This window comes from Paramormyrops kingsleyae, chromosome 19, assembly GCF_048594095.1.
Source record: "Paramormyrops kingsleyae isolate MSU_618 chromosome 19, PKINGS_0.4, whole genome shotgun sequence".
Classification (NCBI taxonomy): Eukaryota; Metazoa; Chordata; class Actinopteri; order Osteoglossiformes; family Mormyridae; genus Paramormyrops; species Paramormyrops kingsleyae.
In genome coordinates this window covers 29,044,472-29,066,798 of record NC_132815.1, presented here as the reverse complement: position 1 = coordinate 29,066,798, position 22,327 = coordinate 29,044,472, and positions in this window count along the sequence as shown.

Sequence of the window (22,327 nt, the reverse complement as noted above, 5' to 3'; positions counted from 1 at the left end):
AACCCCCCCCAAAGGTGCGCACACTGGGCGCACCCGAGAGGAGATGACGGACGAGACAAGGGGCCCAAAACCTGGAAAACAAAAGCAAAAACATCAACGAGACACCGGAAACCATCGCCGAGGAGGGAACAGAGGAGACACAGAGGGCGGAGGAGCAGAGAGGGGAGACCAGACAGGAACGGACGGAGGACAAAGGGGAGCCCGGGGGAACCCAGGCGGGCGAGGGAAGGCAGCCGCAGGGGCCACAGGCGGACGGGACCACACAGGGGGCAAGGAGACAGACGGAGGGACGGACAAAGGAAACGAGGAGGGAGCAGGAGGGAACAACGGCGCAGGCAGGAGGGGGAAGCCGTGGCATGAGAAGGTGCAGCCGGAGCCAGGGAAGGCGCCATCCGACGCCCAGCCGGAGCAGGGGGGCCCAGAGGCGGCCGACGAGGCACCGGAGGGGGACCCGGAGGCGAGAGCCGAACCGGCGCCGCAGGACCCGCAGGCAGCCACCGAGCCACAGCCAGGGGCCGAACGGGCGACCCAGGGGGTAGGGCGGACGGGACCCGGGCCTGATGCTTGAGTCCCCGTCCTTTGCGGGACACTGAAAGGCGGGGACCCGGGGGGCGTCGGCCTTGTCGGGGCAAGGGCGATGGAGTCATTAGGGCTGGGGAAACTAGAGGCAGGGCCTCTGGTGAGGCAGCAGGCGCGGCCGCAGGCGGTGCAGCCAGAGCCGCGAGCTGGACGGGAGAGCCGGGCTGGACAGGAAGGATGGGCTGGACGGCCTCAGGCAGGGCCGCGGGCTGGACGGGAGAGGTGGCCTCAGCCAGGGCCACGGGCTGGACGGGAGAGGTGGCCTCAGGCAGGGCCGCGGGCTGGACGGGAGAGTCCGGAGCAGGCTGGACCAAAGAGCAGGGCTGGACGGGCAGAACAGGCAGGGCCGCGGGCACAGCGGACGTGCGGCCAGCAGGGGGCGCCTCAGCAGGCACCTCGGGCGCGTGGCCAGCAGGGGGCGGCGCAGCAACCACTGCTCCAACAGAAGCCTCGTGTGCAGCAGCAGGAGGCGCGAAAGCTTCAGGCAGGATGGGCGGGACAGGCGAGACAGGCAGATCAGGCGGGGGCGCCTCGGCAGGCACCGCCATCACTTGGTCAGCAGGGGGCGCCTCGGCGGGTGCCGCCATCACGTGGCCAGCAGGGGGCGTCTTGGCAGGCACCTTGGGCGTGCGACCAGCTGGGGGCGCCTCGGCAGGCACCGCCGTCACGTGGTCAGCAGGGGGCATCTCGGCAGGCGCCTCGGGCGAGGGGCCAGCAGGGGGTGCCTCGGCAGAGTGGCGGCAGCTGCAGGGACCGCAGGCAGGACAGGTGGGTCAGGCAGGACAGGCGGGTCCCCAGGCAGAGCGGCGGCAACAGCAGCAGGCGTTGCTCCTTTAAGAGCCAGGCGCGTTCTTACAAAGGGGCGAGTTGCCGGTGCTGGCAGCAAAGGAGCGGGTAGGTGTGTCGCGCTCCTAGGCTGCCTGGCGGCTTTGATGCGGGCTTCGGGTACCCGCTTGTGCGAAGCGGCGCTGGTGACGTCAGGGGTGAACACCGCCGGGTTGAAAATCGGACGGGGTTTCCTCTGACCCCTGGCAGGCAGAACAGCGGAGAGCTGGGTAGCCCCTAGAAAGATCTTCGGTGTGTCTACCTGCTCTTGGAGAGTATGCCGTCCTCTCCCTCCCCTGGTCTGTGGTGAACTGCGGGGTGCTGCGAGTGGCGAGCTGTACATCAGCCCGCTGTCACAGTCTACCTGCCACTGCATGGCTTCAGCCGCTACCTCTCGAAGCTGCCGGAGGTTTTCGCGCACCTCGCTTGCTTGGTGCGCGTCGCCGGGTAAGGACATGCCTTCCAGGATATCCCGGCCTCCTGGATCTCGGGCTGGGTCAGCCAGCACAGGACCTCATCAACCAAGCCGAGGTACTCATCCTCGGCTAGGGGGGATCCTTTCTTGTGGAGATCCGTCATTCTGTCAGGACTGCGGGGCAGGCGAGCCAGAAAGCAGGCGAGCGGAGCCGTGAGGTCGGGCAAACAGGGTTTATTTGGAACGGAGGGTAGACAGGCACGAACATCCACTGACACTACAATCTGGGGAAGACGGACTGAGACTCGGACTAAATACAAAAGACTAGGCAAACGGAACAGGCAACAGGTGAGAACAATCAGGGATGAACACGCGGTAACGAGGTGGGTGTGGCACACATCAGGAGCGGACGGAGCGGGGCGTGACAGTAATTATATATATATAATGGTATTATCGTTAAAATTGCAAATATGCAAAACCATAAAAGAGCCGCAGCTTTCAGTTGTCTTCTGTGACAACTATTTTACCAGTTTTGACTTGATACACAACCTGCACGCAAACCTGGGTGTCAAATGCATTGGCACCGTCCGGTCCAACCGCATGGGTGGAGCTTCTCTAATGACAGACAAAGAGCTGGTGAAGAATGGACGTGGAGCTTATGATTACAGGTCACAGTGAAATGGTTTGACAACAAATGTGTCAACCTAATGAGCAATGCCTGTGGGATCAAGCCTCTTTCAACTGTTAAACGCTGGAGCAAAGAAGCCCATGCAGAAGTTGCTGTCCCATGCCCATCACTCATTCATGCCTACAATCAGCATATGGGAGGCATCGATCTTTCTGACATGCTGGTACACATGTACAAGACCCCAACAAAGTCAAGGCGATGGTACTTTCCCCTGTTTGGATACATCCTTCACCTGTGCATCTCAAACTCCTGGCTTATCTACAAGAGGAACTGTGCCCTACTGAATGAGAAACCAATCTCACTGATCGATGGTTTATTCCGAAAGCAGGATCACCTTTGTCATTGTCACCATCAATGGCACACGTGAGAACTAAATACAAGTGAAATATAAACATAAAACAGCAGTAAACATTCCTTGTTGGCTGCTCACAGAGAGGATATAACCTTTTTCTTCTTTGTGCTTACGAGCACACAAGCTGGATCCATTAGCATTCTTAACTGGATATGGGAAAAACGTGATTCCTTCTAACATACCTCAATAATAGCGGACTTCAGAACAACAGTTCCGCGCTATTACTTTAGGTCCGCTTAATTACGCTAAACCTATAGAAACGTGTAAAGGTAAAACAACAACACAAAGAGAACAAATTCAGACTGACAGGTTAATGTCAGTTACACTCAGATTGTCTACAAAATACTGCTAATAACTTATAAAGCACTAAATAAGCACTAAATAGGCACCAGAATACCTTACAGATCTACTGGCCTCTTATGAGCCTCCTCGCTTGCTTCTATCTCAAGAAGCAGGATATCTATTAGTACCTGGGGTAGAAAGAACTGCGACAGGGTGCAGATAATTGTCTTATAAAGTTCCTCAGCTGTGGAAAAGTCTTCCAGCGGATGTGCGGGATTCAAGCTCACTCTCAATATTATTGAAGTATAAACTAAAAACACACTTGTTTAGTCTTGCTTGTAGAGACTTTAGTTCTAGCTCTAGTTAACTACTTACTCCCAGTTAAGCCTACAGTGTGAGGTGTAGAGCTGGGTGGGGATCGGTGCCATTGGCTCTGGATGAACTGAATTGTCAGTGCTGTCACTCTAGCATCACACTCCCTTGTGGAATTGGAGTGCTGATGTTTCACTTACCTCTCCCTCCTACTTATCTGCCGGAGCTTACATATTGCACTCACCTAACTGATTGCACTGCCTCTAGTCTCCCCTGCTTTGGCTAATTGCACATATTATTTTCCCTGCTTCTCCTGGGGTGTGCTGCTTGGGGACCCCAAATTATCAAGATAGTCTGCCTTCCCTGCTGCCTGCGACATCTCCATTTCCTGTGGTGTCTTTCCAGCCTGCTCACCCTTCTGCTTGTGACGTCTCTCCTGAATACCTTGCTGTTGTACCACTGTTCATCCTGCCATCTGAAGCAGCACCAGCACCAGGACCTGCCTGCCATCACCTGCCTGCCCCCTGCTTTGAGACTTAAAGTGTTAAAAGTGGGACAGTGTGAATTGGAACTTTGCCATCTTGCCCATTTGACTTCCTCTGTTGCCCCCAGGAGGATGGGCTCCCCCTTTGAGTCTGATTCCTCTCAGTTTTCCCTTGCCACTGTGGCCTCTAACTTACTCACTGGGGCCTTTCGAGTTTGAGACACCATAATGTTGTGAAAATGCACTATATAAATTAAACTGGATTGAATTGAATCAAATCGAATTGAACTGAATTTGTGCTCACTGTCACGCCCAGCTCGTCTGATCCTCCTGTGTGCCACGCCCCCCTCGTTACCTCGTGTTAATTCCCGATTGTGATCACCTACCTGTTGCCTGTTATTTTTGGCTTGTCCTGTGTATTTAGTCCGCGTCTGAATCCATTTTCCTCAGGTCTGTCATTGATGTGGTTTGCTGTGTGCTCCCCAGTTGTCCTGTCAGCCCTAAATAAAACCCCGTTTACCCGCATTTACGGCTCTCTCGCCTGTTTCCCCGCTCGCCCGCATGCAGTCATCACACTCACAACCCGAAGCACTTCATAGTAAAGATTTAAAGATCTTTGCTGAGAAGTAAAGATCAGAAATTGCAGTTGGATTATTTTAGTCTGCTTTTGTATTATCAATTACTGAAGTGAATGCATCAAATACCATTACATATCCATAAACAAATACAGAGGTTTGCATCTCATAAGGTATTTCTGAATATAAAATTTTCTGAAAGACAATAATCATTATTTTATGTAACTAGGATGTGGTTATGTTTGCTGTAATATTCAAATTGCCTGTTTAGATTCACTGATTCATTACAGGTTTTCAGTTCTGAGTCACAACTGGCCCTGAGTGATACTATTTATATCTGCTTGTATGTGTCATGCCCATGCAAGCGGGACTGAACACCTGCAGGCAATCACCATCTGATCACCCCTCTTCTTAAGATCGGCAACGTCGATCTCTCATTGCGAAGTATTGTTGCCATTTCCGAATGAGCCATACCAAGCGTTTTCTCGGTCTCTTGTCCTCCCTGTTCATCCTGCCTGCTGTGTCCTGCCTGCCTGTCTGCCTCGTCCTATCCTGCTGCCTCGCTGATCCTGTTCCTCCTGTCCCCTCGTGATCTCGTCTAGTCCATCGGTGTAGGACTGACTTCCTCGGTACCCGACCTCTGCCTGTGACCCAACCACTCTTCTGGATTTGTTAGTGCCCGGTTTCCGAAATAAACGTGTCTGCTCTCGCATTTTGGGGTCTGCCTCCTCCCTTCTCGTCTGGTGTCACAGTATGTCCATCCTCCACTACACCCTTGACAAACATGATCATTTTGACAGGTAACATGGTACCATGGGTAGAGTCTCGGACACCTGGGGCCTCATGTATAAACGGTGCTTACGCACAAAAATGTTGCGCACGCCCGTTTCCACGCTCAGGTCGAGATGTATAAAAACTAAACTTGGCGTACCGCCACGCACATTCTCACGGCAACCCTAGACAAGGCGTATGCAAGTTTCTGCTCGATTTGGCAAAATGGAGGCACCTACTGGCAAAAGAGTGCTACTGCAGTTTCACTGTGTCACACTCGCATTCATGACGCGGTCTGCATGAAATACACCGAAATTAATTGGCCATCGGTCACCTGATCGTAATCAATCTGTGACAATAAAACGGTGCAGGGAAAGACAAAAAATATTCCAACCATGGCTGCTCTTGCATTGTTAGAGGACATAGCAAATGGAAGAGTCAGAAGAGAGCGCGTATTCAGGGATCACAGTGATTTCTTGGCTCATGATGATGACTGGTTCTGTCATGGTTCTGACTGGGTCGATGCAGATTTCCAAGAGCTATCCTCTTGGAGCTGTGTGCTGAACTGGAGCCAGCTTTACGGAGGAAGACTGCAAGAAATTGCGCCTTACCGGTACCTGTACAAGTTCTCTCCACCCTCGGATTTTTAGCCACAGGTGCTTTTCAGCGTGAACTTGCGGACCGATCAGGCATTTCTCAGTCATCACTGAGTCGTGCCATGCCAGCTGTATGGGATGGCATAATCCGCTTGTCATCGAGATATATAAATTTTCCCTACACTGGGTGAACAGGCAAACATTAAAGCGCAATTCGCAGCGATGTCCGGTTTTCCAAATTTAGTCGAATTATCGACTGCGCGCACATTGCTATAAAGTCACCTTCAGAGAACGAATTTGCTTATGCTTATGTAAATAGAAAGCACTTTCACTTTATTAATGTACTCTATTAATGCACTGGGGGCACCTCTTGTACTATTGTCTGTAAGAATAAACAAAGAGAATAAACTAAAGTAACACCGCATCTGCGCCCTACGTGTTATTCATAAACATGCAAGTAATTCAAACAAGTATGGTACGAGAAAAACTCACCCGCGCTGACATCGGCGTCCCCCTCACCCGATAAAAGTGTGTCCCCAATCATCGCAGCAACTAGTTGCTCAAAGGGTGTGATACCGGGAATTCCGCAACCTCCGCCTGTGCTTTTAAGACTCTTACGGCGAGCGGCCGCTCGTTTTTTCACGTCGATTTTAATGTCCGACCACTTCTTTTTAATTTTGGCCACCGTGCCATTTTCAGAACCAACACTTTTAACTGACTCTGCCACGCTGTGCCACTCCGTCAACTTTCGTTTATTGCTGATGCCACTTATACAGTACCACCAAATAATATCACTTTTCTTTTCTCGATTTCTGTTAACATGACCTCCACTTCGCACTCGCTGAAATACTTCTTTTTCCCTCGTGGTTTATCCATTGTTGTTTAAGAACAACATAGAACAAAGTGGACGTTTATATAGATTTACATATGCAAATATACATAATTATGGGCGGGTCGGGGGGGTGGCTGTGGGCTCGTTCACGTACGTAAAATATCACGCTCATTCGGATTTATAAAGGGAATGTGCGTAGATCTGTGCGTACGCAGAGTTTTATGCATCTGGATTTTTTCTTGCTTACGCACATTCCTAGTTTTGTCCGTACGCCATGTTTTAGTGTGAATTCTACACACGTCGTTATACATGAGGCCCCTGGAGAAGAGGTGCATCTGCCAATTCTGGGTAATCAGCGACTTGGAGACATGTCCCATGTCTACTTGGCACCAAAACATAATGACAACACAATCATATCAAATAAACAATGCTTAAAAATGGAGCTGAGGGGTATTCCACGAAGTAGGATTAAAGGGAAGTCTGACTTATTTCGACAAGTCTGGGTCATTTAAGTGGGAGTTCCGTTCCATCAATGTGTCTTAAATGAATCCCCGCCGAGCTACCATGGTAACTTAGGTGAGTGAACAAGTCTGCTCTGGACTGTCTCACTTAGTTACGCATTGTCTCAAACAACGTCCGACGTGTGGGAACAGATTCCCAAAAGATCGTTCCGTTGGATGAAATTCCACGCTCTCACTACTCATGTCATGTCATCAATATAATAAAGCCTATAAAAATCAAGTTTCTATGGAAGCCCATTTCCGCCAGTAAAAGAAAAAAAAATTTAAATAGAAAGTCGAAATAACAAAATGGAAAGTCGTAATTACGAGTTAAAAAAATCGAAATTACGAGATAGGAAGTCATAATTACGAGATAGAAAGTCATAATTATGAGATAAAAAGTTGAAATTATGAGATGCAAAGTCATAATTACGAGATAGAAAGTCATAATTACGAGATAGAAATTCGAAATTATGAGATACAAAGTCATAATTATGAGATAGAAAGTCATAATTACGAGATTAAAAAAAATCGAAATTATGAGATAGAAAGTCATAATTACGAGATAGGAAGTACGCATGCGCTCCAGTCCAGCTGAAGACCTGTCTTCGCCTCATTGGCGTCAATGTGGAGAGACGCAGTTCAAACGTAAGCCATTAGAAGTGGTGCTTTTAAATGTTAGATACAACTGCCAGACTGTAAATCCCTCGTTTCACTACATTATTGTTAGTTTTGCTGGACTGAGTGTCTTGATCTTATTCAAAGTTCAGCCTTACATACTGTTGAGTTTACGAGGCTGAAGTTGGCTACTTATTCGCAGCTACTTATTCGGATTTTTCCGGTCCACCTTAAATGCTTCTTTTTTTCAGCTATTTTTACAGGCCCCTGCTCTTTCATTTGTGAATTTTTACTGTAGCATTTTTTTAATAATGCTCCTCCTAAACCTCCTAAACTTGGCACCAACACTCCATTCTCCATAATGGTCTGATTGCAGATTTTAGCTATTTCTAGAGGCCCCTGCTCCTTCATTTCAAAACGTCCCAAAAATCTGCCATCGCCTTCTTATAGTAGGTATAACAGAGTGTAAGCAGACTTATTTTGGTGAATTTTTACTGTAGCATTTTCTCATAATCACCTCCTAAACTTGGCACCAACACTCCATTCTCTATGGGGCTCAATGCATTTCTGAGCAATTACAGTACATCCCAGCTTTTTTTATATGCCTGAGGAAGTGCAGTCGTTGGTGTGCCTTTTTAGTGACGGCTGCTGCATGCCCAGCTGACTTAGAAAGTCAACATGAAATGGAACATGAAATGGAATGACTGAAATTGAAAAAATAATCCATTAAAATAATATGAACAGGAAGATATTTTTATATTTTGTTTAGTCACTGTCTACAATAAGAGTTTATTAGTAAAACAGGCAATTATTTTGTCAATAACACTAAGCAACAAAAATCTGTGTCATTACATTTTGTAGTGTTTCCTATCCAATTTCGGCACGCTGATTTGGGTGGTAACGTTTTTTTTCATGTAGCTTCAAAGGTTTAGTTAGAAACGTCATTTTTAGAAAAAACTAAACTTGGCGGCTCGACTGACATGGTCTTTTGTTATACTTATACCTTTTTGCATATTAATATGCTGTTTTTTTGTTGTACATGTAGATAAAAATGTCTTCTAGACACTGTAAATTACCAGCTGACTGTTTCTGTTACGTTTGTGGATATTATATTGGAACGATATCAAGGAACACAAAGTATTACCAAGCTTATGAGAAGTATTTTGGAATGCCCACTGGGGACCAAGACAAATCCTGGGCTCCTCATGTTATATGTGGCTGCTGCAAATCAACATTGGAAGGGTGGTTAATTAAGAGGCACCAGGAAAAGTATGCCATTTGCAGTCCCTAGAATTTGGTTGGTGTCCCAAACTTTTTTCCTTTCAAAACTTAAATTGCATTTATATTTATTTTTTACTCTAACTTCTAATTTGAAGAGACCGATGATCGATTACATCGATTAGACTTGTAGGATCACACATGCACATATCACAGGGCCTAAATTCCAGGTGGCCTGAGACAAGGCCGAGCCTGGTACGAGAGGCACCAAAGGGGGGTTACACACACAAACACACACACACACAGATAACCAGGGAGGCTAGCACTCCAACTTTTATTGCCCAAAGATTTAGGGACCTACAGACAAGCAGAGTGGACTTCACGGACAGGGGTCCCTCGACTTGGCACCCAACCCCCTCCACATACACTCTGCCTTACATCTCACTCACCCAACAGACGAACACCCTAAAGGAAATTTCATTTAAGTTTGGCTTTTGTATACCCTGTATATTGATTTACTCACGACTACTAGTCTCAATATACAGATACGTTATGTTTGTATGTGTGCTAACTTTTAGAGAGTCTTCTGTGTTAGAAACCCCCCCTTCTCTTCCAACATTCCTTTGTGGTCCTTATCTGATCTTGGTGGACAGTCACCAAGTTTCTTTGTTTCTACCATGCTATGTTAAAAGAACTGAATTAAGGTGTATCTTATCCATTCTGGAGAAGATGAATTGGCACAAGCCACACCAAACAAAATATGTTGTTTCCAGATGTGCAACTTATATTGATATTACCACAAACTAACGGCCACGCCTATCTATGGATAAGATGTGCTGTTTGTAATAGGAATATTCGATGTAATATCCGCACAAAGTGTAACATCTGTTGAGGTGCAACCCAAAACCCCTGTATCCTATACTGATATGAATCAGTCACATAGATACAATAATTAATTGTTTAATCAATTAATGCAGATGGTATGAGGTATGTACCTGTGAAGCTGGTATGGCATGTTTGGTATCAAACTGATTGGTAATCACCCCTGATTCCAAATCTGGTCAGTGATTACCATAAAAGTGGATGTATCAAAAGTTATAACAGCTTAATGAAAATCATCAGTAAAGGTAGAATCTGGCGGGCCATAAATCCCAAAAGGACTGATACAGACCCCCTTCCGAAAGCCCGCCAAATGGATGGCCAGCCATTGGGCCAGGAGTCGAATTCCTGGTCATCCCTATTCGTGGACTTTACAGCATAAAAATCCTGGCACCTCAGAACAAAGGCGAGCAGAACAACTGCCAGCCGGCGCAGAGAAAACCATCCGCCCGAAGGAGAACATCAGCCCGGGAGGAGAGAATCCCACAAGAAGCCCTCCGGTGAAGGCCCAGCTGAACAGAGAACAGCACCCAAGACAAAGCTTCACCAGGAGAGAGAATCTAAAGGGACTCCACTCCACTGCTCCAAACGCCGCGCCTTCCTGAGTGCCATCAGCTCAGCAGCTCTGCCATCAACTGCCAAGACCCCCCCCCCCCCCCACTCTTCAACCAAGTAAACCAACTTCCTTTCATTCTAACAACTTAAGCTGTTCTGTTTAACCTGCTAATAAGACTTTAGGGTCGTGTTTCCACAAACTATGCTTGCTTTGCAGAACAGTATTTCCCATTTCAGGTTACTCATTTAAATCCGGTCATTGCATTTTCATAATTACATTGTTTGTTTTATTCCGTTATTTCGTGTTTGTTGTTTGTGTTAGGTGTAATGTCTGTCTTATGTCAGTTGTAGTGTTAGCTAGGAATAAATGCATGTCTTTTACACAACTTTAGCCTCCGTCATTGTGTGTCTCATAATAAGTTCCTGCCATTGTGCGATCTTGCTACACGCTCTGAACCTCAAACTCGCCTGAAACATCGCGAGACTCTCTCTCATCGGCCGTGAGGGGAGCTTCGCTACCAATCGTGTACATTACCTGGTGATGCAGCTCGCTGGACGAGCCTTCTAACCCAGGTTACTAAGCGATACTGGTAATTAGTGAATCCCATTTAAGTCTCATATTAACAGACTCACAGGGATACCGCAATTGAGTTTGGAGGAGCCGACCATTCGGCATAACAATTGATTAATAATCAGCATTAAATAATATTAATTAAACTTTAATTAATTCAAACATATTGGTGGAGAATATTAAAATTTATTTGAGCTAATAATTCCAACAGACTTTTAAACTTTCCGCGAAAGATCTTCAAGCTCCTTCAACCCGGACATGCAGGCTTTACAGCAACTCATCTTCATATTCCCCCAAAGACGCAAGAACCAACTTTTCAGCGAATCTACACAACAAGAAACAGCGTAAGTGAGATTTTGTTTTAAGTAAGATGGCTAATGGTGTTGTGTTTTGTAGCGAGTGTAGAATGTTTAGCCATAGTTCATAGTTCTTAGTTCAGCAATGGTAGTTTAAATAGCAATAATTTTATCTGTAGGAAGTGTAAGGCAATAAAAGCTCTGACGGAGAGAGTTACACAGCTAGAGCCTCCAGATATTAGCACAGTCGCCAGGTAGTCAATTAGCTGCAGGTTCGCAGTCAGGGAGTCTGGGGGCTTCAGAAATAGATTTAGACAGCATGGCCCAAACTCTGGCATTGGAGCCCATGCAGCAGGGCTAGTGAGAGTCAACTCAGCATCATAGCCGGAGAGCCCAAGCTTCGGTGAAGGTTACTCCTGAGCACCACTTTCCATCTCTCAGCGTGTCTAACAGGTTTTCCCCACTCAGTGAAACACCCACTGAGACACCTGTTGAAAGTGCTCTGGTGATAGGTGATTCTATCCTACAACACGTGAAAATAGCTAGACCGTTGGCGGCACCAGCAGTCGAGGTAGCCAGCGGGAGCGGGAGCCAGAGCGCCGGACATCAGAGCCAATCTTAAGGTGCTGACCAGAAATAGATGTAGATATTCCAAGATAGTTGTCCACATCGGCGCCAATGATGTCAAGCTCAGACAGACTGAGGTTACAAAAAGTAATTTTAAAGAGGTATGTGAGCTAGCCAAGACAATGTCCCAGGCAGTAGTTATTTCTGGCCACATCCCAGCTAGACATCGCTCAACTGCTGGCTGTCAAGGTGGTGCTCTGAAAATAGGATAGGTTTTGTAGATAACTGGTCCACTTTTGAGGGGAAGCCAGGTCTTTTGAGCCGGGACGGTATCCACCCCTCGTGGGAGGGTGCTGCCTGTATTTTAATGAACTTAGCAGCTAGCCTTTAGGCAGGTACAGGTTTAGGCGGCCTTTGACAAACCGGAGCTAAGGCCAGGCCACAGGCAGAATGTTGTGAGCGGCGTGCAGGCGAGCGGGGAAGCAGGCGAGAGAGCCGTAAATGCGGGTAAATGGGGTTTATTTAAGGCAGACAGCACAAACCAGTAGCACACGGCAACGAACATCAATGACAGACCTGGGGAAACAGACTTGAACGCGGACTAAATACAGGACGTGACCTTAGAATAAACGCAAGACAGCTGATACGATGGGAATTGACACAGGGTTAACAAGGAGGTTATGGCACACACGAGGACTGGACGTGCAGGTCATGACAGAACCCCCCCCCCCCTGCCCCAAAGGGAGCGGTGGACAGGACGAGATTGGGAACAAGACGAACCTGGAAAACAAGACAAGACCGTTACCGGGGCACAGGGAACAGGACCGAAACACAAAACACGCACAAGGGCAAAAACCACGACAAAACGGGAAACGCGGACAGACAAACTAGAAAGGGAGATACCGGGGGAACACCAACGGGAGGAATGAAAGGGCTGGGAGTGAACATGGGAGGCACAGAAGGACGAGTAGCAAAGACTGGAGGGACCAGGAGGGAACGGAGGAGACAGAGGGACGAGGAGCAGAGACAGGAGGGACCCAACAGGGAGGATGAAACCAGGCCGATGGACCCACGGGAGCCCTAGGGATCCACGGCAGGCGACGGGTGCGGAAGTGGGCCAGTGGAAGTCGTGCGAAGGCGAAGCAGCAGGGGCCTCGTGCGTGGCAGCAGGAGGCACAGCAGCAGGGGCCTCGTGCGTGGCAACAGGAGCCGCCGATTCATGGCCAGCAGGGGAAGCCGCAGCACACACCGTCGACTCATGGCCAGCAGGGGGCGCCGCAGCACGCACCAACAATTTGGAACCAGCAGGGGGTGCCGCAGCAACCGGAACCTCACTGGGCGGCATGGTGGCTGCCGGAACAAGCAGGATGGGCAGTTCAGGCAGGACAAGCAGATCAGACAGGACAGGCACCGCAGAGACCGCCGACCCGGGACCAGAAGGGGGTGCCGCAAAGACTGCAGCAGGCACCTCGGGCGGCGCCACAGGAACTGGTAGCTTAGGACCAGCAGGGGGCGCTACAGCCAGAGCCTCGCTTGGCAGCGCTGGCAAGACAAGCGGGACAGGCAGATCAGGCGCTGGCAAGACAGGCGAGTCGGGCTGACCAGGTAAAACAGGCAGCTGCACTTTTCGCAATTGGAGCAGCCTTCTCAGGCCGTCCGCTAACCTCTCTATCTTGCCTGGAGAAGAAGTCGGCGAAAACAGGGAGAACTCGCAATGTAGCTGAGCGGAAAGGTGGACAGCTTCAGCGGACTCCTGAACGGCCGGGTCCTCGATCACCCTCCAGTTGAACTCCAGGAGGGTAAAATAGTGTTCGGCGAAAGCCGGTTCTGCTCGCGCTTCCGCCAGCATAAACACCGCCGGGTCCAGGATTGGACGGGGCTCTTGCGAGCACCCGGCGGGGGGTTACTGCCCATAAGGGGATCACCAACGTCTCTTCAGGCCTCTTACCTCCTCTCCACTTTTTCTTCCTCTGGGTCTGGGCTTTCGGTGGAGGCTGGTATTCTCCGGGGACATCCACAGGCTGATCGGGGAACCTCTCCTTTTAGACACTGATCAGCCGGGCTTTCTGCCCGGTTAGCCTCTCCTGCAGCTGCCGTAGATTTTCGCACACATCCTCCGCTAGATGTGCGTCTTCAGTGAGGGACATTTCCTCCAAGACGTCCTGGATGTGGCTCGCTAAAGCCCGGGCTACAGGGTCCTCTCGGACCTCCGGCTGGGCCAGCCAGTAAAGGACCTCGTCGACCAAGCCGAGGTACTTGTCCTCGGCTTGGGGGGATCCTTTCTTGTGGAGGTCTGTCATTCTGTTGTGAGCGGCATGCGGGCGAGTGGGGAAGCAGGCGAGAGAGCCGTAAATGCGGGTAAATGGGGTTTATTTAAGGCGGACAGCACAAACATGACAACGAACATCAATGACAGACCTGGGGAAACAGATTGAACGCAGACTAAATATAGGACGTGACCTCATAATAAACGCAAGACAGCTGATACGATGGGAATTGACATGGGGTTAATGAGCAGGGCGTGGCACACATGAGGACTGGACGCGCAGGTCATGACACAGAAAGCCTAAACCGGCCGCCTGCGAGTTGCTTTGAGTCATCACCTAGGTACCACCATAATGACATTGCGTCTGTGCCCCAAAACAAAAATAGTGCACGTAGACTGCAAAAAACATCCCTTTCAAATTTAATTTAAGCTAGAGCATCTGACCTGCCCTGGGTCCTAGAGAGCCCCGCTCTCGCCAAAAAGAGGCGCAGGAGGAAAAGAACCGCCCAGACGCTCTTCCTGGGAGCGTGTTCCCTTTTCCCCGCCTGGGAAGACACCGCGGCCCCACTTACTCCTGCCGCCGCCGATCCGGGTAAGCCCTGCACAGGGGAGAAGCCACCGCCGATGGAGGCTTCCTTTTACCGGCTGGCGCGCCTGGGTCAAGGTGAGATACGCGCCGTAAGAGACGGCATTCCCCAGGTCTCGAGAGCCCTTAAAGGGACAACGCCTTCTCGCTCGGCGCCCCTCCTGCCGCCCGTGCCGAACCTAGCGGCGGTGCTGCCTGCTGCTGCCGCCGATCTGCGCGCGGCTGCACTGCCTGCTGAAGCTGCCGCCGATCTGCCGGCAGCACCGCCTGACCCGCCTGTCCTGCTTGATCCGCCTGTCCCGCCTGCTCTACCTGCAGTCCCTGCAGCTGCCACCACTCTGGCTGCGGCACCCGCCGCGGTGCCCCCTGCTGGCTGCGTGATGGCGGCACCCGCCGCGGTGCCCCCTGCTGGCCGCGGTATGGCAGCGCCCGCGAAGGCGCCCCCTGCTCCGTTCGATCCTAATGTGTGCCACGCCCACCTCGTTACCTTGTGTTTAGCCCTGATTGTGATCGCCTGTGTCCTATTAAGTCTAGCTTGTCTTTTGTATTTAGTCCTCGTCTGAGTCAGTCTTCCCCAGACTTGTCATTGTAGTGTCCGTTGATGTCCGTGCCTGTTCGTCCCTCCCTAAATAAACCCCGTTTCCCTGACTACCTGGCTCCGATCGCCTGCCTACCTGCACCGCATGACAAGTCTCCGCAACACGCTCAGCGCTACTGGGGAGAATCTCCCTATGGAGGAGGAGGTGATCAGGTGGACGGACCTGCTCGATCTCCACCCGGATCCCGTAGCCCGCCGGCTGGTGGCTAGCAGCTGGGAGCTCCTGGACAGGAGGTTCCGCACTGGTGAGGAACAGCTGCTCGAACAGATGGACGTATACCTGCGACAGCTGAGGGAGAGAGCGGCAGTCTGGCTACCCCACCTGGGGTATGCCGCCGGGCAACCGCCCCCCGACTCACCACCTGCCACCTCGGTCTCTAAAAGGACTGCTCCACCGAAGCGCAAAATTGAGCGCAACGCGGCTACGGCCGCTCAGTTCCCCAGAACTGGGGAGCTGCCTGGGAGAAGACCCCAGGAGAAGGACCTGCCCTGGGTCCTAGAGAGCCCCGCTCTCGCCAAAAAGAGGCGCAGGAGGAAAAGAACCGCCCAGACGCTCTTCCTGGGAGCGTGTTCCCTTTTCCCCGCCTGGGAAGACACCGCGGCCCCACTTACTCCTGCCGCCGCCGATCCGGGTAAGCCCTGCACAGGGGAGAAGCCACCGCCGATGGAGGCTTCCTTTTACCGGCTGGCGCGCCTGGGTCAAGGTGAGATACGCGCCGTAAGAGACGGCATTCCCCAGGTCTCGAGAGCCCTTAAAGGGACAACGCCTTCTCGCTCGGCGCCCCTCCTGCCGCCCGTGCCGAACCTAGCGGCGGCGCTGCCTGCTGCTGCCGCCGATCTGCGCGCGGCTGCACTGCCTGCTGAAGCTGCCGCCGATCTGCCGGCAGCACCGCCTGACCCGCCTGTCCTGCTTGATCCGCCTGCTCTACCTGCAGTCCCTGCAGCTGCCACCACTCTGGCTGCGGCACCCGCCGCGGTGCCCCCTGCTGGCTGCGTGATGGCGGCACCCGCCGCGGTGCCCCCTGCTGGCCGCGGGATGGCAGCGCCCGCGAAGGCGCCCCTTGCTAGCCACGTGACGGCGGCGCCCATCCTGCCGGCACCTGAACTGCCCGTCTCACCTGTCCCGCCGGCTCTTGACCTGCCCGTCTCGCCTGTCCTGCCGGCTCTTGACCTGCCCATCTCGCCGGTCCTGCCGGCGCCTGAACTGCCCGTCTCGCCGGTCCTGCCGGCGCCTGAACTGCCCGTCTCGCCGGTCCTGCCGGCGCCTGAACTGCCTGAGGTGGCCGCGGTTGCGCCCCCTGCTCGCCGTGTGAGGGCGGCGCCCGTTGTGGCGCTCCCTGCTGGTGGCGTGCTGGCGGCGCCCGTTGTGGCGCTCCCTGCTGGTCGCACGCCTGCAGCTGCCTCCGCTCTGCCTGAGGTGCCCGCCAAGGCGCCTCCTGCTGGCCACACGCCTGCGGCCCCGCCTGAGGCCGCCTCTCCCGTCCTGCCCGCGGCCCCACCTGAGGCTGCCTCTCCCGTCCTGCCCGCGACTCCGACTGCTCCGCCTGCGGCCACGCCCGCGGCTCCGACTGCTCCGCCTGCGGCCACGCCCGAGGCTCCGGCTGCCCCGCCTGTTGCCTCCTTAGAGGCCCTGACTCCCTCGCCCTTACCCCGGCAAGGCCAACGCCCCCCAGGACCCCGCCTGTCGGTGTCCCGTAAGGGAAGGGGACATAGGCGTCGGGCCCGGGTCCCGCCCGCCCTGCCCCCAGGCTCGCCCGTTCGGCCCCTGGCTGTGGCTCGGTGGCTGCCTGCGGGTCCTCCGGCTCGGGGTCGGCGATCGCTGCCGGGTCCCCCCCTGGATCCTCGGTGCCGGTCCTCGGTCCCGCCTCCGGCTCCATGTCGGTCGCCTCCTAGCCCCCCTGCTCCGGCTGGGCGTCAGACGGCGCCTTCGCCGGCTCCGGCTGCGCCTCCGCCTGCCGCGGCTTCCCCCTTTGGCCTGCCTGCACCGGTGTTCCCTCCTGCTCCCTCCGTGTCCCCTCCGTCACTCCCTCGTCCCGTTCCCTTGGCCCCTGGGTGGTCCCCTCCTGCTCCCGCCTCCCTCTCCCCTGCGGCCCCTCAGGCCACTGCCAGTCGCCCGCCTGGGCTCCCTCGTGCTCCCCTTGTTCCTCCTCCCTTTCCGGTTGTCCCGCCTGTCTCTGCTCCTCATCCCTCTCTGTCTCCTTCGTTCACTCCTGGCCCTTTTGTTCCACCTTTCTCCCCTTCTGTGTCTCCCTTCCTTGTCTGTCTGTCTGCGTTCCCCGTCCTCTGTCGGGTCCTGTCTTTCGTCTCGTCCCTGTTCTTGTTCTGCGTCTCCGTTCTGTTCCCTGTTTTTGGTTGACGTTCTGCTTTGTTTTCCAGGTCCTGTTTTCCAGGTTCGTCTCGTCCGTCGCCTCTCCTCTGGCGCGCCCGGTGTGCGCGCCTTTGGGGGGTGGTTCTGTCACACCCTGCTCCGTTCGATCCTAATGTGTGCCACGCCCACCTCGTTACCTTGTGTTCAGCCCTGATTGTGATCGCCTGTGTCCTATTAAGTCTAGCTTGTCTTTTGTATTTAGTCCTCGTCTGAGTCAGTCTTCCCCAGACTTGTCATTGTAGTGTCCGTTGATGTCCGTGCCTGTTCGTCCCTCCCTAAATAAACCCCGTTTCCCTGACTACCTTGCTCCGATCGCCTGCCTACCTGCACCGCTCGTCCACGAACGTGACACCCGGACTAAATGGTAAAGGCGGAGGTATTGCAGCAACTTATGAAGAAACACTTCCAATAACGCAGAAGTCAGGATTTAAATTTAAATCACTCTAATCATTTTTCCTCAAAATTTCAAGCTCCTGTTCAAAATCTAAATCTCTATCTCTCCCCCTCATTATAATTTACCGTCCACCAGGTCCTTATTTGGAATTTTTAGCTGAATTTGCAGAATTCCTTTCAGACCTAGTTACTTCAACTGAGAGAGCAATAATTGTGGGGAATTTTAATATTCATGTAGACAACAAACTAGATCCCCTGACAATAGCCTTTACTAATATACAGTACTAGACTCTATGGGTATCATTCAAAATGTAATTGGGCCTACCCACAACTGTGGTCATACACTTGATTTAATCCTATCGTTTAGTCTTAATATAGATAATGTAACTGTACTGCCTCAGACTAGTATTATCTCTGACCATCATCTTATCATGTTCAATATTTACCTTGCTCAAAATATTAGCTCGCTGACTCACTTCTATTCCAAACGTCAAATACAGCGAGTAACTTTATTGATAATCTCCCTGAGCTATCGTTTTTACGGATTACGGATTGTTTAGCATCTACGCTTAGTTCCACCCTAGATAAAATTGGTCCATTAAAAATAAAAAATACCAGAGTAAATAAAATTGCTCCTTGGTATAATGACCACTTGCGTACTTTAAAACAGGAGACACAGAAATTAGAACGTAAGTGGCATCAAAATAAACTAATATCTATCACAACTAATTGAAATAAACAAAAATAATCCTAGATTCCTATTTAATATGGTGTCCAAGCTGACTAATAACCAGCCTACTACTCAAAGTGTGCCCGCGTTATTTTCCAGTGACTGCAATTTTTTGACCAAAATAATATGTTCAATTAGACATAAAATTTTGAATATTCCAATAACTATATTCTCTGGCCTTGACACGGCATGTGCTAATGCTGCAACCGCCCTATTTGAAGCATTTACCATGGTTAACCAGTCAGAACTGACGTTCTTAATTTTATCTTCAAATTCATCTACTTGTACTGTATGCTAGACCCTGTTCCAACAAAATTATTCAAAGAGATGATCCCGGCAATGATTGAACCGCTACTAGCAATAGTTAACTCCTCAATCAGCATTGGCCATCCACCAAAATCTCTTAAATTAGCAGTAATTAAACCTCTATTGAATAGAACCAAACTTGGATCCCTTGGAAATGATAAACTATAGACCAATCTCTAATCTACCATTTATCTCTAAAATAATACAGAGAGTTGTAGCTGGTCAACTAACATCATTTCTGCAGGAGAATCAGATTTATGAAAGATTCCAGTCTGGGTTTAGAGCTCATCATAGCACAGAGACTGCTGTACTGAAGGTAGTAAATGATCTTCTCCTATCTGCTGACCAAGGCTGTGCCTAGCTCCTAGTGCTGCTTGATCTTAGTGCTGCTTTTGATACTATAGACCATGCCATTCTCCTACATAGGCTTGAACATACTGTAGGCATAAGGGGAGTGGCACTCTCTTAGTTTAAATCTTACCTCTCAGACTGCTTTCAGTATATGAATTTAAATAGTGATTCCTCAGAACATGTCAAGGTCAGATATAGAGTGCCACAAGGTTCTGTTTTAGGTCCCCTACTATTTTCACTATACCTTTAGGCTTAGTTATTCGTAATCATGGAGTTAGCTTTCATTGCTTTGCAGATGATACACAATTATATATACAGTATATCAGCCAAACCAGAAGATAGACAGCAACTTCAGAGACTGGAAGAATGAAATAAACAAGAACTCGTGGCCATAGGTGGAAATTAGCGGGAGAACATTTCAAACTGGATTTAAGGAAGCATTTCTTTACACAGCGTGTAGTCAGAGTATGGAATAGTCTTCCTGATAACATAGTGCAAGCTGAATCCCTGGGTTCCTTTAAATCAGAGCTAAATAAGATTTAAACAACTCTGAGCTATTAGTTAAGTTCTCCCCAAGCAAGCTTGATGGGCCGAATGGCCTCCTCTCGTTTGTATAGTTCTTATGTTCTTAATGTTTAATTCACATCAAAAAGTGGATGTCAGACAACTTCCTCCAGTTAAATCAGGACAAGACTGAGGTTCTTCTTACTGGCATTAAAGCAAAAATCATAGTCAATCTGGATGGACTACCTATTGCATCAAGTACTGTTGTTAAAAACCTTTGTGTTATTCTAGATTCTGATCTTTTATTTGATGTACATGCTTCTAACATTAGCCATACTGCCTACTTTCACCTGCGTAATATTGCGAAGTTAAGAAACACGCTATCCTTTCAAGATGCAGAGAAATTGGTTCATGCATTCATTACCTCCAGGCTCGATTACTGTAATGTCTTATTCTCCGCCTGTCCAAATAGGTCATTAAATAAACTCCAGCTAGTCCAGAATGCAGCAGCCAGAGTCCTCACCAAAACTAAAAGATTTCATGTTGACTACAAAATACTACTCATAAGTTATAAAGCTGTAAATGATCTTGCACCGCAGTATGTGTGACCTCATTTGCAACTACATTCCAAATCGTATGCTTCAATCGCAAGATGTAGGTCTTCTATTCATACCCAGAATAAAGCACATTACTTTTGGGGGAAGAGCATTTGCTCATAAAGCACCACAGTTATGGAATAAATTTCTTATTAGTATTCGGAACTCAGACACAATCTATGCTTTTAAGTCAAGGCTTAAGACGTACCTCTTTAGTCAGTCTTTTGGATAGTAAAATCCCCTTTTCTAAGGTGAATGTTAACTCTGGAGGTTCATGGTCATTTGAGATTAAAAGTAAAAGGGGGGTTTGGTGCTGTCGTCCTACCACTCTCACCGATCACTTAAGCCGTTGATGGTAATTTGGCTTGGTGCCAAAACACCTGGAAACCCTCATGTCTGTCCTTCCTTCCAGGTCGCTCTTTTAGCCAGGCTGCCATAGTTACTTTAGTACTGCCGGAGGTTAGGTTAGGTGTAGGGCAATAACTCTTCTTCATCTTCTCTTTTCCGAGCTGATCCCGAGCCGACACTACACCGCTTGAACCCTCACCTGGACTCGTTGGAGATAATTACATGAAACCAACTGGGACTTTAAAACTATACGGACTGAAATTAATGTCAGTGTAAATGCAGTTTCATGCTCCCCAGTCGCCCAGAGGAGGATGAGGTCCCCTTCCAAGTCTAGGTTCCTCTCAAGGTTTCTTCCTGCTAGAGGGAGTTTTTTCCTTGCCACTGTCGCCTCAGGCTTGCTTGGTGGGGTTCTGGCAGGTTAAATGTGAAGTGCTTTGTGACAATGACTGTTGTTAAAAGCGCTATATAAATAAAATTGAATTGAATCATTGTTTCCTAAGCTATCAGATGCTAAAGTTACAGCAGGTGTGTTCATTGGGCCACAGGTGAGACAGATGTTTGCATCAAAAAAGTCTGGAGAGCAAAATGAAGCAGAAAGAAAAGAGATCCTGGACTGCATTCAAACATGTTGTTTCTGATTTTCTTGGCAACAACAGGGCAGAAAATTACAAGGAACTGGTTGAAGAACTGCTCAGCAGCTACCGGGAGTTGGGTTGCAGAATGTCACCCAAGCTGCACTATTTGCACTCTCATCTTGATTTTTTTCGACCAAATCTTGGTGCTAAGTGAAGAACATGGAGAGAGATTTCACCAAGACATCCAGGTGATCGAGAAGCGGTACAAAGGATGATGGGACGAAGCCATGATGCGTGATTATATCTGGAGTTTGGTTCGTACTGATGACTCAACTCACAAGAGAGAAAAACGATCCAGTGTACACTTTTAAAGCTTTGAGGGTTATTTGCATTGTTACCTTATTTGTGCATGCAAAAGCTCTGAAATACACCTCTTGGTGCTACTTGGACACATCATCAGTGATGAACCCAAGGTCATGGGGTGTTTCGGGTCATTGACCATCAAACACTCTCGCTCGGGCGACCCAGTCAGGGGTGATCAGCCCCTGACTTGTGTCCAAGTGGCCTACTATTCCACGGATCCCCCCTCCGGATCCACAGCCATCTTGAGGCTTTCTCTGCAGCCTCTGTGATGTTCTTGATAGCTCTTCTGCACAGCTGACCTTTTGCTCCAAGAAGTTTGAGAGTACGATATAATGATTGGCCAGCAAAACCCCGGCTCCCCACCTCTACTGGTTCGCCGCGGGCTTTCCAGCCTTTGCTCCTACATTCCATCACAGCGTATTTGGCCC